The 15,824-nt window shown below is 38.3% G+C and overlaps 1 pseudogene; it reads left to right on the top strand.

Annotated features, from left to right (window-relative positions):
* The first annotated feature begins 83 nt into the window (after window positions 1-83).
* LOC121498622 lies at window positions 84-15,326 on the top strand (annotated as a pseudogene).
* The last annotated feature ends 498 nt before the right edge of the window (window positions 15,327-15,824 follow it).

The raw sequence follows: 15,824 nt of genomic DNA, 5'->3' as shown, positions 1-15,824 counted from the left end.
GGCAAGTTTAGACTTTGCTTCACAAACTGTTTAGAAGCAAAAAAATGACACGATCTACATTTTAGGGAGAACTCTGGAGCGGAATGAGGAATGGCTCGGAAAGAGCCAACCCTGGAGGTCAGAACAGTTAGAAAATAATGACTGAGCCCTTGAAAAGAATTTACCAAGGTCCTGAGTAGGTGGGTCTAAGTGTAGAAGGAATATTACTGGCCTCAACCTGATTAAAATTGGTGACTGATTTTATAATTCTGTAAATTTTAATAAAATTATAAAAATACCTAGAGGTGATGAAGCATCAATAATGAGCATTTTATTTTTTAATAAAATATGAAGAATATAGAGAAAACACTATGAGTATTTTCACCTAATACCAGCTTTAGAAACAAACAAGGATGCCTTGGTGGCTCAGTAGTTGAAGTGTCTGCCTTCGGCTCAGGTTGTGATGTGGGAGTCCTGGAATCAAGTCCCATGTTGGGCTCCTTGAGGGGAGCCTGCTTCTCCCTCTTCCTAGGTCTCTGCCTCTCTGTGTGTGTCTCTCATGAATAAATAAAGAGAATCTTTTAAAAAAAAAAGAAAGAAAGAAAATGCTACAAATATAAATAAAATCCATAATATGCTCTTCCCAAAACCCAATTCTTCCCTCCTGCCAAGAGGCTAACTGTGTCCTAAATTTAGTATTTATCCAATCCAATACTAAATTTAGTATTCTCTTTTTCCTATTCCTTTTATCCCTTTCCTTGTCTACTGTCACCACTATTTTGGCTCAATGAGGCTATATTCACTTGCTAAACCACAACTTTAACTATTTGGTTGTAGTATGTCTACATTCTTGAGGAGTTTTCTAACTGACCTCCTTCTCTATACATTGGGCTCTCTCACTATGGTCATAGCAATCCTCTTTTCCACATGTCATAAAGCTACATACGTTTTCTAATTTACTTCTCAAGCATGTGTTACAAACCAATTATGTGCCAGCTACTCTGCTAGGCACTAGAAATACAAAAGGCATTGTGATCACTTAGTAGATTATTTGCTGAATAAGTGAATAATGGACTCTATTTCTACCCTTAACAGCACAGAAAGACACAACAACTCTTTGATAAGTGACACTGGTCACAGAAATAAAGGGCTATGGGAATGCAAGCCCAGAAATCCCTTCAAAGTACTCCCCTTATTTTTCCCATGTTATATCAGAATCTTGTCACTTAATCTGATGAGTTGGCAATGAACATTTGCAGATTTCTCATAATCTTTGCAGTCTATCCATAAAACATCAGGTCACCTTATTACCCCCAATATTTCTCCAATTGTATTGGAGGAAATTGGTCCTCAAGGATGTTTAAAAAACTGCCCAAGAATACAGAACCAGAAAAGGCAGAGGTATGCCTATCTGAAAGCTACCAATCCTTTAGGAAAATATTATGATAGTAAAAGTAAGTTTTGGTGTCATTAGCAATCAATTATTGGCAAAACAGTAGTGATAACAATAATAACAGCATAGTGCCAGAAAATGGGACAGCCTGGGCAGTAAGAAGAATGATCTTTGGTGAAGACACATTGTCAAAGGCAAGTGCAGGGACTTTACTTCTAGCATCCTTCATTCATTTCACAGACTACTAAGAATAGGGTAAGGATTCACCTTCAGTATACTTGTCACACCATGCTGTGGTTTCATATCGCCTGAGGCAGCAGGCCCTCGGTTGCTGTTTGTGTTAGTAACAGAAGAGTCATTTCCATGGTTCCCTTATGGTTTCTAGAGACAATTATATATATTTTTAAAGCTTGGCTGATTTTATTCATGGAATCCACCCAATAGTTGACTCATTACAAGTGGCATAAGTCCATATTTTGTAATGTATATCAACATCTCACAGTTATGAAGTATTACATTCTAGAGTAGAAAGGTCTTTTAAAAATGATATGCATCTACAGCATTCCTGCTCAGAGTACCCATCTGTAGGTTCCTGTTGCTGATGGGAACCAGGACAGCCTCATTGGCCCTTGCTGGCCACAGCCTCACAGAGGTCCCCAGGACATTACAGAGGCAGAATGGCAAATGATCTCATCTCACCTTAGGTACCAATGCCAGTGGATGGGAGAGGCTGCAGAGAACAGTAGTCTAGATGGAGGGGAGGGACTTAGAGATTCTCAGGGAATACAGTCTATTCTTTAGTGTTCTTTAGGACAGAATGATCGACCCCCTTTATGAACCATCCTCCCAAAAAAATTTCCATGAAAGGTATAATATGTGAGCTGGATTTTTAAGGAAAAATAAGAATTCACCAGGTGGGAAAGTGGGTGAGGGCTTAGCAGATGCAAAAACATTAAGGGATTGGAATATTCTCAGCCTGTATCAAGATGAGTCATGAGGTACACATGCATTTTTATGAGAGATCACGCCATTTACCAGTTTGTGTAGGGCTTTTTCTTAAATGTTATAATCAGGATTATATTTTAAATTCTTAAAAAGGCTATTTTGGAAGTGATATTTTATTATATAGATAGGCCCCACTTTATTTAAGCATTCATTTACTGTTGGGCATTTAGGTTTTTTTCCAACCTTTTTATATCATAAGCAAGGCTGTAAAGAATATCAGTGTATGAATTTCCATCTGATTTTCTGATAATATAGTTAGTATATATTCCCAGAAGTAGAAATGTTCAGCAAAAGGGAATGGAAATCCTTCCATTCTAGATATATACTGACAAACTGTTTTCCAGAAAAGTTGTGTCATCTGACTTTCCATCCAGCTATATAAGACAGTGCTTATTTCACCAAATCACTTCCACTAAGGGCTATTAATTTCATCAAGACTTGAGGTAAACTAGTGTCATTGTTTGAATTTATATTTATTTGAACAATTTCATCCTAAAGCAAAATCATCATTTGTTCTCTGTGCATAGTACCACCCTCTTCTTTTGGAAAAATTGCTCTGACAGGGAAAATATCAATTTTTATATTGCTTCTATCTACATAATCTAAGGAGCGGAAGGAGTACTGCCTAACATTTTGACCTGGTTTAACTGGAGGAGAGGGGGAGGATGGAGGATGAGAGCCCTTAATTTCAGAACTCCCATCTAGTGTTGGAATAACTAACAGTTGCTGCCTCTGTTGTTTGGTAAGTCCCTGTGCGTGATCTGGAAGTAGAAGGATGAGAAAAGGAGAATTGACGTTGCTCTGCATAATAATGTAATGCTCTACATTGTCTGTAGGGAAAATTTCCTCCCGTTTTCTGGCAGGTACTACTGCCTTTGGTGTTTGTGTGTGTGTGTGTGTATGAGAAAGAGAGAGAGAGAGAGGGAGAGAGAGAGAGAGAGAGCACTCTTCACAATTATATAAGTCAGAATTCACAAGGTTGCATGTGACAGAAACTGAACTCAAAATAGCTAAAACAATAATAGGCATTGGTTGCTATCAGTAATTGAAATTTAGAAGTTCCATACAGGAATTAAAATGATGAGCACAAGCCCTGTCATTTATTCACTCTTTGTTTAGGTTTTATTTTCCTCTAGACTGGCTTTATTCTCACGCAGGCTATCTTTATGCACTGGCCCACATAACCTTCACCAGCTCCAGACATTATGGACTCTTAGTATCCAAGGTATCAAAAATAGAGCATGTCTTTTCCCCAATCATTTCAGCAAAAATCAGAGAAGACTTTGATCAGCCCATCTGAGAATATTTACTCATTTTTGCACCAATCATCAAAGCCAGGAGCTAGGGAATAGCTGAACCATCTAGGCTATGAATGGAAGGATTATGGTCCCCTCAAATGTTGGGACAGTGTATACTAGGAGATGTTTAACAACTGACTCTCTAAGGTAAGAGAAAAGCCCACTTGTAGCAATTCCTGATTTCTACTGTGTAAACACTCCCCCGTGACTGGTTACAAGCTACCAATAAGACATCTCTGAAGGAATAGTGGGAGGAAGTACACACAGTTACCTCTCTCTCCCTGTCACTGGCCCAAAAAAGAATTCCCAAGCAAAAGTACCAGATCCCATAAAAATTGTCCTGCTAAATCTCCAATCCCACTCTATAAATGCTTCATATACTGCATACACAGCAAGCTATTTATTAGTCTAACTATACTATCAGTTAGACTGATAAATTAGACCTCGGAAAATTTCATCCCAGGAGATATCCTGATATGGAGAATCAGAACCAGAAGATAGCTAACCCCGATGACAGAGAACAGAATTTTCCTAAACTGAGTGGCAGGTGGTCACAATAGGAACCAAAGAAGAGACTCTCTCAAGAAAAGGTAGCGGGTAAGGTGGGCTTCAAGACAAAGAAATAATCGACCATGATGACTAAGAAAGATTTTGAAGTTTTCCCTCTTAGGTTTTGGGAATAGTCATTTTTAGTCATTTGATTTAAGGGTTTTTTCTACGGTGAAATTTTTATACCTATTCTTGAACCCTGAGAGTACTGTCACCCATCCACAGTGGCCAACATCACAAGGTAAGCCACCAATTGAGGGAGGAAAGTTGGCCCAGGGTTTTGGGGGGCAGCATCAAAGTAAGAAGACATTTGAAGCAGAGCTGAGAGGAATGAGAGATTGGAAGTATTGTAGATACATAATGAACCATGGAAGGACTAGAGAGCGGATGAGACAAAATTCTCCTTTCCCTCCAAAATACACTAAAGAAAGGTTACCCTTGGAAAGGATATATTTTAATTTTACATGTGAATTCCCAGTCTATGCCCTTAGCTCATTTTTTTCCTGTTGTACTTTTAGTACTTTTACTTTGATATATGCCATAGTTCAGGTCTCTAGACATCTCTGAGATGAGGAGTTGTACCAAAGTGACTTCTTAGGAAATATTTCTAGGAAAAAGTTATAAGACAGGAAGGGGAGGGCAACCAAAGAACTATGTGGTATCAGATAAAGTCCCATGGAGGAAAATTTTGGCATAACTCCCCAGGAAAACTCTGGGGACAATAGAGATCATACCTCTAAATTGTCCTGATTAGGGGACAAGAGAAATTTTACTCTCCATCCTTGGCTAAAGACTATCTCAGAGTAGGGGCGGGACCGGGGAGTGGGGGAACAGGCAAGTGGGCTAAGAGAAGTCTCCAAACAAGAGCTGCAGGTACCAGTATTTAGAAGGGAAAGCATACCAGAAGCCAGTGGGACAAAAACAGTAAAGGATCCTAGGGAATATGAGTAAAGCACCAACAGTATTTGCTATAAGTTACTGCATGTGTACTTCATACATTAATGATGTTAACTTGTGTCATACTTATTAGAATATATATCTTCCCAAGAACAGCACTGGATTTTTTTAGAAGATTTTATTTACTGATGAGAGGCACAGAGAGAGAGGCAGAGACATACAAAGAGGAGAAGCAGGCTTCCCGCTGGGAGCCCAATGCGGGGCTTGATCCCAGAATCCTGAGATCATGACCTGAGCCAAAGGCAGACCCTCAACCACTGAGCCACCATTGGCATCCCACCATTGGATTTTTAATTCTGGTTTTGTTATTTCTTGATGTACAAATCTATTCAGTGTTTATGTAGAAGAATTTTAATTTTTAATTATAATTTCTTTGAAAAGAAGGGACAACATTAATCTTGCTCATCAGTATCTACCAAAAGGCCTAATGCATAATAGAAGATGAATTAATATTGGAATTATATTGTACATAGAGTTTTGCGTATTCAGTATTTTCCAGTTTGGGAAACTGTTGTTAAAATCCTATCATTTTTCTCACATTTTAAACTGTTGCTCATGAGAGTTCCATTTCAGTGTAGGATGTAGAAAGATACAAGAGACTATCACTCTATCACTCTACCTTAAACACAAGAAATATCTAGCTAGTCTACAAAACCATAAATTTTCTTAAGCTCAGCAGGCTGAGATCACAAGATTGCTGTTGCTAAGAGTAACAGCAAAAAGGGGATCCCTGGGTGGCTCAGCGGTTTAGTGCCTGCCTTTGGTCCAGGGCGCAATCCTGGAGTCCTGGGATCGAGTCCCACATCGGGCTCCCGGCGTGGAGCCTGCTTCTCCCTCCTCCTGTGTCTCTGCCTCTCCCTCTATGTCTATCATTAAAAAAAAAAAAAAAAAAAAAAGAATCTTGACCTCAAAAAAAAAATTAACAGCGAAACTTTGCTCCTGAAGGGGAGGAAATACTTTTGAGCGCAGGATCTTGCTCAGATACAAAGCTGTGCTACAATTGGTTAAGACTGATGCAGGACCTGGCACCAGGATGCCCACCACAAGCCTCACATTAGGTTACAAGTAGAGTCAATTTTCCAGGGAATGAAGAGCAAAAAAAGAGAGAGAGAGAGAGAGAGAGAGAGAACCTCTATATGCTGCAGATATACACTATCTGCTGAAAAGTAAGGGCAGGACAGGAATACTGAGAAAAATACACAACTCCACACCAAGCACAGCAGAGAAGTATCCCACTGATGAAGGAAAAGAAAGGCTATACCCACTGAAGGCAGTGATAGCAGCAGATCTCAAACCCAACTCAAGTACAGACCAGATCGACTCAAAGGCCTTACTAGCAACTTGAAAGGAAAAGAGGCTTGCCCATTTCCAGGCAAGAACAATACTTATCTACTCTCTGCTCTTCTACATGCAGTATCCAGCATTCTATAAAAAATTATGAGACACATATAAAATCATGGGGGGAGGAAAATCAGCGTATTGTCAGAAGATAAATAAAAGAAACCCAGAGATGCCCCAGATAATACACAAGGACACTATATAACTATGATTATTAATATGTTCAAGGGCCAAATGGAAAATATGGACAACATGTGTGAACACATGGGGAATTCTGCAGGGAAATGGAAACAATAATTAAAAATCAAAAGGAACTGCTATAAACAAAGATTGTGCCACAATAGAACTTTGGCATACATACAGAAAAAAGTGGATAAAACTGAAAACAGAAATAAAAAAAATTTATAATTAAAATTAGAGATTTAAATACTTCCCTCTCAGTAGTCAATAAATAGAACAAGTAGAAAATCAGTAAAGATATTGGAGACTTGAACATTACCAAAGAAACTGATTTAATTGACATTTATAGAACACTCTATTCATCCCCAAACAATACATTCTAAGGACACATGAAACATTTACCTAGACAGGCCATGTTATCAGATAAAAACAAACCTCAATAATATGAAGGGAGGGACGCCTGGATGGCTCAGAGGTTAAGCATCTGCCTTTGGCTCAGGGTGTGATCCTGGGATCCAGATGGAGTCCCGCATTGGGCTCCCCACAGGGAATCTGCTTCTCCCTCTGCCTGTGTCTCTGCCTCTCTCTCTCTCTCTCTCTCTCTCTCTCTGTTTCTGTCTCTGTCTCTCTCATGAAGAAATTAATAAAATCTTTTAAAAAATAATATGAAAGGAATGAAATCATAAAATATGTGTTTGACCACAGTGGAATTCACCAGAAATCTGTGAAATCTCCTCACATATTTAAGAGTAAATGATACATTTCTAAATAGCCCACAAGTTTAAGGGGAAAAAATAAAATTATAAAATATTTTAACTTGAATGCAAGGAAAACACAACATATCAATATTTATTGGATGCAATAAAATGGTACTTAGAGGAAAATTTATATCATTAAACACTTGCATTAAAAAAGAAGAAAGAAAGAAATGACCTAAGGTTTTACCTTAAGAAATTAGAAAAAGAAAATAAATTAAAATGAAACCTGCAGTAAGCAGATCAAAAAAAATGATAAAGGTAACTTCTAATGAAATGGAAAACTTAAAAAACAATAAAGATCAATGTACTCCAAGGCTAATTCTTTGAAAAGATCAATAAAATTGATACATCTCCACCAAACTTGATCAGAAAGAATGAATATTGGAAAATGAGGGGAGATGGTTTTGTTGGGCTGAGGAAAAGACTTGAATTATCAATATCACAAAGAAAAAGGAAGGCATCACTACACTCCCTACATTTTAAAGGATAGGGAATATCAAAATAATGGCATGCCAATAAGTTTAAGAATCTAAGTGAAAGGTACAAAATCCAGAAAAGGCACAAATAAGCAAAACTTATTCAATAAGAAATAACCTGAGTAGTGGTTCAACACTTTCCCACAAAGAAAATCCCAAGACAATTTGACTTCACTGGTGAATTACCAAATATTTAAGTAAGAAATAATACCAATCATTCCAAACTTTTACAGAAACTAGGTAAGGAGAAAATACTTCCCAGCTTAATTTAATGAAGCATTTATTACTTTGATTTCAAAATTTAAAAAAAAAAAACATTAAAAGAACAAAGCTCAGCCAATGCACCCGGGAGTCCCCCCAGATCTGTCTCTTGCTTCAACAGTGTTTGGACAGAACAGACCGAGAGACACCCCATCTAGGGTATCTCCAACCTTTTTCCTAATCTTAACCTTCAGAGCCATCTTCCCAGCCACCTTCTGCCTCCAGGACCAGCCAACATCCTATTCTGGGCTTAGCTCCTTATAATCCATCAACCATAAGCTCCCAGATACATCAGAATTATTCCACAGAGGGGGAGGCAGCCGTCCAGCACCTGGTCCACATCCATCTGTGGGTCTCCTACACCTATCTCTCTCTGGGCTTCTATTTCCATCCCAATGGTGTGGCTCTGGAGGGCGTAGGCCACTTCCTCCTCAAATTGGCTAAGGAAAAGTGTAAGGGCACTTTGCACTCCTGAAGGTGCAAAACCAGCAGGGCATGGACACCCTCTTCCAGGGCATGCAGAAACCCTCCCAAGATGAATGGCATAAAACCCTGGACACCATGGAAGCTACCATGGTTCAGGAGAAGATTCTGAACCCACGCCTTTTGGATGTGCATGCCCTGGGTTCTGCGCCACAGACTACCAGCTCTCAGACATCCTGGAGATCCACTTCCGGGATGAGGAGGTGAAACTCATCAAGAAGAGGGGTAACTACCTTCCAAACCTCTCCAAGGTGGCTGGCTCCCAGGCTGGGTTGGGTAAAGATCTCTTCCAAAGGCTCACCCTCAGGATGCCTGGTGGCTCAGTGGTTGAGCATCTGCCTTCAGCTCAGGTTGTGGTCCCCAGGGTCCTGGGATCCAGTCCCACCTTGTGCTGCCTGCAGGGAGCCTGCTTCTCCCTTTGCTTGTGTCTCTGCCTCTCTCTGTGTCTCTCATGAATAAATAAATAAAATCTTAAAAAGAAAGAAAGAGAAAGAAAGAAAAAGAAAGAAAGAAAGAAAGAAAGAAAGAAAGAAAGAAAGAAAGAAAGAAAGAAAGAAAGAAAGAAAGAAAGAAAGAGGGATCCCTGGGTGGCGCAGTGGTTTGGCGCTTGCCTTTGGCCCGGGGCGCGATCCTGGAGACCCGGGATCGAATCCCACATCAGGCTCCCGGTGCATGGAGCCTGCTTCTCCCTCTGCCTGTGTCTCTGCCTCTCTCTCTCTCTCTCTGTGACTATCATAAATAAATAAAAATTAAAAAAAAAATTTAGAAGCAGTCAAGATTTCCCCCCAATTCTAAAAAAAAAAAAAAAAAAAAAAAGAAAGAAAGAAAGAAAGAAAGACTCACCCTCAATCATGACTAGGAGCCTCTGAAGGCTAGCAGCCTTGGAGCGCTCCTCTGGGATCCCCCTGGTGCCGGGGCTTATGCCTGAGCCTCTTCCTGCAGCCACTGTGCAGCTTTTTAACACCTTGGAGCCCTCTCCCAAACTGTGGACCAAATGGAAACTATAAAGCTTTTTGCAGAAACAAACAAAAACCACAAAACAAAACAACAACAAAAACACAAAGCTCAGATGAAAATCCGTAACAAACACAGACACAAAAATCCTTAAAAAGAATTAGCAAACTTAATTTAGTAATAATTTAGTAAGATAGATAGATAGATAGATAGATAATAGACAGATAGACAGATAGATAGATATCACAACCATCATTTACCCTGGATCTGAAAGTTTTTCAACATTTGGAAACCAATCAACATAATTCACTATATCACTATATCAAAAGACTAAAACAAAAGCAAATGATCATCTCAGTAGATGCAGAGAAAGTATTTGCCAAAGCTTAACAACAATTCTTGAAAAGCATCTTTTAGCAAACTAGTAATAGAAGAGAACTTTTTCATTTTGATAAGGGGCATAATTATGGGTTGAATTATAACCCCCCCCAAAAAAAACCCATGTTGAATATACCTATATACCTAGTGCCTCAGAATGAGACCTCATTTGGAAATAGGGTGTTTACACGTGTAGTTTAGTAAAGCTGAGGTCTTTAGAGTAGCCATTAATTCAATATAACTTGTGTCTTCATAAAATTGAGAAATTCAGACACAGAAACAGATGTGAATAGAAAGAAGACTGTGTGAAGAGATGCAGAAAGTGCCATATAAAGGATTGAAAAAATGTACTTATAAGCCAGGAAATGCCAAAGATTGCTGGCAGCCCTTAGAGGCTAAGAGAGGGACATGGAACAGATTCTCATTCACAGTTCTCAGAAGGAGCCAACATTGCCTGCACCTTGATTTCAGACTTCTAGCCATCAGAGTAGTGAGACCATAAATTTCTGTTATTTGAAGTCACCCAATTTGTGGTACATTATGGCGGCCCTAGGAAGCTAATACAGGCAGGTAGCTATTAAAAGAAAAATAGCAATAACAAAAATATCATTAACATCACACTTATGGTGAAAAACTGAATGCCTCCCTACAAAGATCAGAAACAATACAAGGATTGGGTGCCTGGGTGGCTCAGTCAGTTAAGCATCCAACTCTTCATTTTGGCTCAGGTCATGGTCTGATGGTCATGAGATCAAGCCCGAAATCAGGCTCCATGCTGAACATGGAACCCACCTAACATTCTATCTCTCCCTTGGCCCTCCACTCATCTCTCTTTCTCTAATAAAAATAAATAAATAGATAAATAGATAAATAAATAAATAAATAAATCAAGACAAAGATAAAACTTCTGCTTAATAGTGGACTGGATGTCCTGGCCACTGCAGGAAAAAAATAAATAAAATACACAGAGAATGGAAATGAAGCAATAAAACTGTCTTTATTAGCATATACTTTTGTTTCATCTACAGAAACAGTCCCAAAGAACCTCAATAAAACCAAAAATCTGCTATATCTGATAAGTAAATTTAGCATCATTACAAGACACGCAAAGTAAATATACAAAAAAATTGCATTTACTGCTATATATTAGCAGTATATTAGTATATTGCATATACTGCTATATATTAGCAGGAAACAATTGGAAATTGAAAAAAGCCTGTCATTTCCAAAAGGGTCAAAAAACATGAAATATTCAGGGATAAACCCAGCAGAATATGTTCACAAAGTTTTTATAAAATATATAATGGGGACAGCCCCGGTGGCTCAGCGGTTTAGCGCCTGCCTTCAGCCCAGTTGCCTGATCCTGGAGACCCGGGATCGAGTCCCACGTCGGGCTCCCTGTATGGAACCTGCTTCTCCCTCTGCCTGTGTCTCTGCCTCTCTCTCTCTCTGTGTCTCTCATGAATAAATTAAAAAAATATTTAAAAAAAGTAAAATAAAATAAAATATATAATGGTATTTATATAAAATATATAAATGGTAATATATATTCATATATCAAATATATATTATATACAATTTATAAATATTTATTTATAAATATATAATAAATATTTTATATATTAATATATAATTATATAAATAAATATCTATATAATATATGTTAGTATATAATCATATAAATAAATATATATGTTAATATAATTGTATATAAATATAAAATATACATAATAATATAAATGGATAACATAAAGCAAATGATTTTTGACAAAGGTACCAAGATAATTTAATGGAGAGAAAAGATCTTCTTTTCAAGAAATAGTTCTGAAAGAACTGCATATTATAATTAAAAAAAGAAAAGAACTTCAACTCTTCCATTGCATCATATATATAAATTAACTCAAAATGGGTCATAGAACTACACGAAAATGTTAAAACTATAAAACTTCCAGAAAGAATATATGAGACAAAGTCTGTGACCTTGATACAGAAAAGATTTCTTGGAAAAGATACAAAAGCACAAATCATAAAACAAAATCTTAATAAATTGGACTTTATCAAAATCAAGAACTTTCGCTCTCTTAAAGTACTATTAAGTAACAGAAAAGACAAATCACAAACTGGGAGAATCTATTTGCAAAATAATCTGATAAGTGATTTCTATCCAGAATATACAAAGAACTCCTACAACTCAATAAAAAGAAAACAAATCATTAAAAAAATGACAACAGATTTGGACACTTTACTGAAGAAAATGTATGACTGACAAATAAGCACATGCAAAGAAGTTCAACATTAGTAGTCATTTGGGAAGGCAAATTAAGATCCCAAGTGCTTGGGACAGGGTGGGCCTGGGTTGCCCAAACCCTGGATATTCCAAAGAAAGGCCTGTGTTTTCGACTGACCCCTGGAATATTCCATGGATATTCTTCCTGCCTCCTGACAGTGTTTTTGTATGTCTGAGCCCTTGAGTCATGCTACATTTATGTTGGAAACCTATTTTTGTACGCCCAAGGCCTTGGATTACACTGTTCCAATTTGACCAGGCAAGCTTATCCTGACAAAGCAATTTGTAGGGAACACCTGGTTTTGCTGGAGGGAGAGGGAGGCCCTGAATGAGGGTATCTGAGGTCACACAAGTGCAGTCTACCTACAATACTGAATCCCCAGTAAAAGTCTAGGCACCAAGGCTCCAGTAAGCTTAGTTGGCAACATTTCGCACATGTCATATGTCATTGCTGGAAGAATTAAGGCATGTTCCCTGGAGTGTGCACCTGGAAGCTTACACTTGCTATCCCCTGTACTTAACCCCATGTACCTTTTCCCTTTGCTAATTTTAGTGTATATTCTTTCACTGTAATAAGTTACAACCATGAATATAACAGCTTTTTTTGAGTCCTATAAAGTTCCTCTTACAAAACACCAAGCCTAAGGGTGGTATCGCCACCCCTCCCACTCACCGCTGGCTGATGCAATGAAACAATATTACATACCGACTTGAATGGATGAAATGAAAAAGATTGACATGTCAATTGACAATCTACAATTTGGCAAGGATTGAAAGCACCTGGAACTTTCTAGATTGCTCGTGGGGATGTGAAATTATACAGCTTCTTTGGAAACAACTTGGCAGTTTTTCATAAAGTGAAATACACTTATCATATGACCCAGCAATCCTATTCCTAGATATATTAACAAAGACATGAAAGTATATGTCCACACAAAGACATGAATGCCAGTGTCTTTGTCAGCCTTATCCATAATTGCCAAAAATGTCAAATATTCAATGCCTGGTAGATGGATAGATGAATTGGGGAACATCCGTAGAATAGAATAGAATAGAATAGAATAGAATAGAATAGAATAGAACAATAAAAAGGAACAAATTACCAATATATGCAACAGCATAGATGAATCTCAAACACATTATATGAAAGGGGAAAGACAAAGAAAACTATATACTCAATTTATCTGACATTTGGTAAAAAAAAAAAAAAAAGCAAAACTATAGAGACAGACATCAGATCAGTGGTCACGGGGGGCTGGAATTAGTAAAGGGGAGATTGCAAAGGGGGATGAAGGAAACTGGGGTAATTATTACATGACTGTATATATTTGCCAAAACCAAAAGCATCTTACAGGTCTAAAATTAATCCATGGGGAATATGTCTGATAAAATGCATTTTCTGATCAAAGAAATCAAACCATGATACATGAGAACTAAGTACATATTCAAGTAAGATGTTCAGGGATAGAAACTCTTGCCTGAGTTCTGTGTGCCTAGCACAGTGTACTTAATAAATGCTAATAACTTGAAAAGTCTCTCCTAAATCATGCAAAATATTCCACCAAAAAAATTTGTCTTGCTTAATTTAATCATTTCCCTATTGTTGGACATGTCAGTAGTTTATTATAAGTGGTGTCACAAGAACATAGTTATATGGCTTTTTCCTATCTTTTCTTAAATTATTTTTATATAGCTTTTTTTCATTTTATTTTTTGTGTGTGTGTTACAGAGATTATAGAATCCCTTGGATTTCTACCTTTTTATCTATTTTCTTAATTTCCTTGAAAAAACAAGAACTTAAATTTCTCTGGAACTTATTAAGTTAAAACCTAATTTTTTTTCTCTATCATTGCTTTCAACTTAGAATGCCATTTTCATCCACATATTTGAGCTAAAATCTTCTTTGCTCCATATCTGTTTTGTGATCTTTAAGGACTGGGTTAAAATTTAGCACAATTACACTGCTACCACTGCTACACTATTGTAACATTGACATACTGCTTTGTAATGATCTGTTTGTCTGACTTTCCCCTGGTGTGGTGAGATTCTCATGAGAAGAAACCATTGTTTATTATCCATCCTCTGTTGCTCCCATCTCTACAGTGTTTGGCTCATAGTAGGGACTTGAGAAGGGGATTTCTGTAAGGGTCTGGACAGCTAGGCCCTATTTCCTGTCCTACCCAGCCCCCAACTCCACTTCCACTGTGTGAACACAGGCCTATTCATTCCTCTTTTCCATACAAGAGCAACCCCTGTTTTTCAATGTCTTGTGGTATAACCCTAAAAGAATAAAGCAAATCTCACCAGAGAAGCACTTGAGTTGTGCACATTTCTTTCTTCTTTGCCTCTCCTGACATTGGGAAGCTTCATTAAATTATCTGTAGTGAAGGAGTTTTCTTTGCTGTAAGCATAGCCAGACAGTCAGTATAGGTCACAGGCTCTCTGGAAACAGAATTCCTGGGATGAGAGGTGAGTTTTGCCACTTACTAGTCACTAGTAAGTTACTTATACTTACTAGTTTTGGAAAGTTAGTGCCTTTCCCTATAAAACAGGAAAAGTGCAGTTTTGATAGGATCATTTTTTAAAAAATATTTTATTTATTTATTTGACAGAGAGAGAGCGCACAAGCAAGAGAAGCAGCAGCAGCAGGAGAGGGAGAAGCAGACTCCCCACTGAGCAGAGAGCCCAACTTGGGGCTCGACCCTAGGACCATGACTTGGAGCTGAAGGCAGAGCCTAACTGAGCCGCCCAGGTGCCCCTGATAGGGTCATTTTGAAGACTGCTGAGATAAAGTATATTAAGACCCCAGCAGCTCCAAGCACACAGGAAAGCACAGTACAGACGAGATCTCTTGCATTAACTATGTTCTCCACTATCCCCCTTTTCCTACTAAAGCTCCCAGCAGGTTGTTTCACACCCCCTAGCACTCTGGGAAGGCGGCTGGCCTGTGGCAATGTGGAAATGTGTCCTGTGCATTGGTCTCGCTGGCAGGGCAAAGACAACTCCCTTGGGTCTCTGGCCACGATCTGAATGAGCGGCTGCCCCGAATCCCCTCTATGTCCTGCAGTTCTGGGATTATCCCATTAGGCCTCCATGATTGATGGAAGAGCCTTCACAGCAGGCTTTGCTCTTGTGTTCTGTTTACACAGATGAACCATTATTTTTCATCTCAATTCTGTCATCAGGGTCCCTCAATCATCACTTGGTGCTTCTTGCCTCTTATGTATGTGATGAAAGGTCTGAAAGCCTGGAGACCACCCTTGTTCTGGCTTCATTCATGCTGTGATTTCTCACCTATTCAAAACTGTTCTATTTGGGTGTCATTCTAGCAGCTGGCTTCCTCCTGTTCTTTTTATTTCTCTTGTTTGCTTTACAAATTAGAGAGAAAAATTCTTTCCTGTTTTTTTTTCTTTTTTTTAAATCTCTGTCATGGGGCTGAGGGCTGAAAGGAAGCTGGTTTTCAAATGTATCTTTCTGGATGCCCCAGAAAACAGGAATTCTAAGGGAACTATAGAATTTGCTTTTAAG

This window comes from Vulpes lagopus, chromosome 9, assembly GCF_018345385.1.
Source record: "Vulpes lagopus strain Blue_001 chromosome 9, ASM1834538v1, whole genome shotgun sequence".
NCBI lineage: Eukaryota > Metazoa > Chordata > Mammalia > Carnivora > Canidae > Vulpes > Vulpes lagopus.
This window is presented reverse-complemented; position numbering and strand designations above follow the sequence as displayed.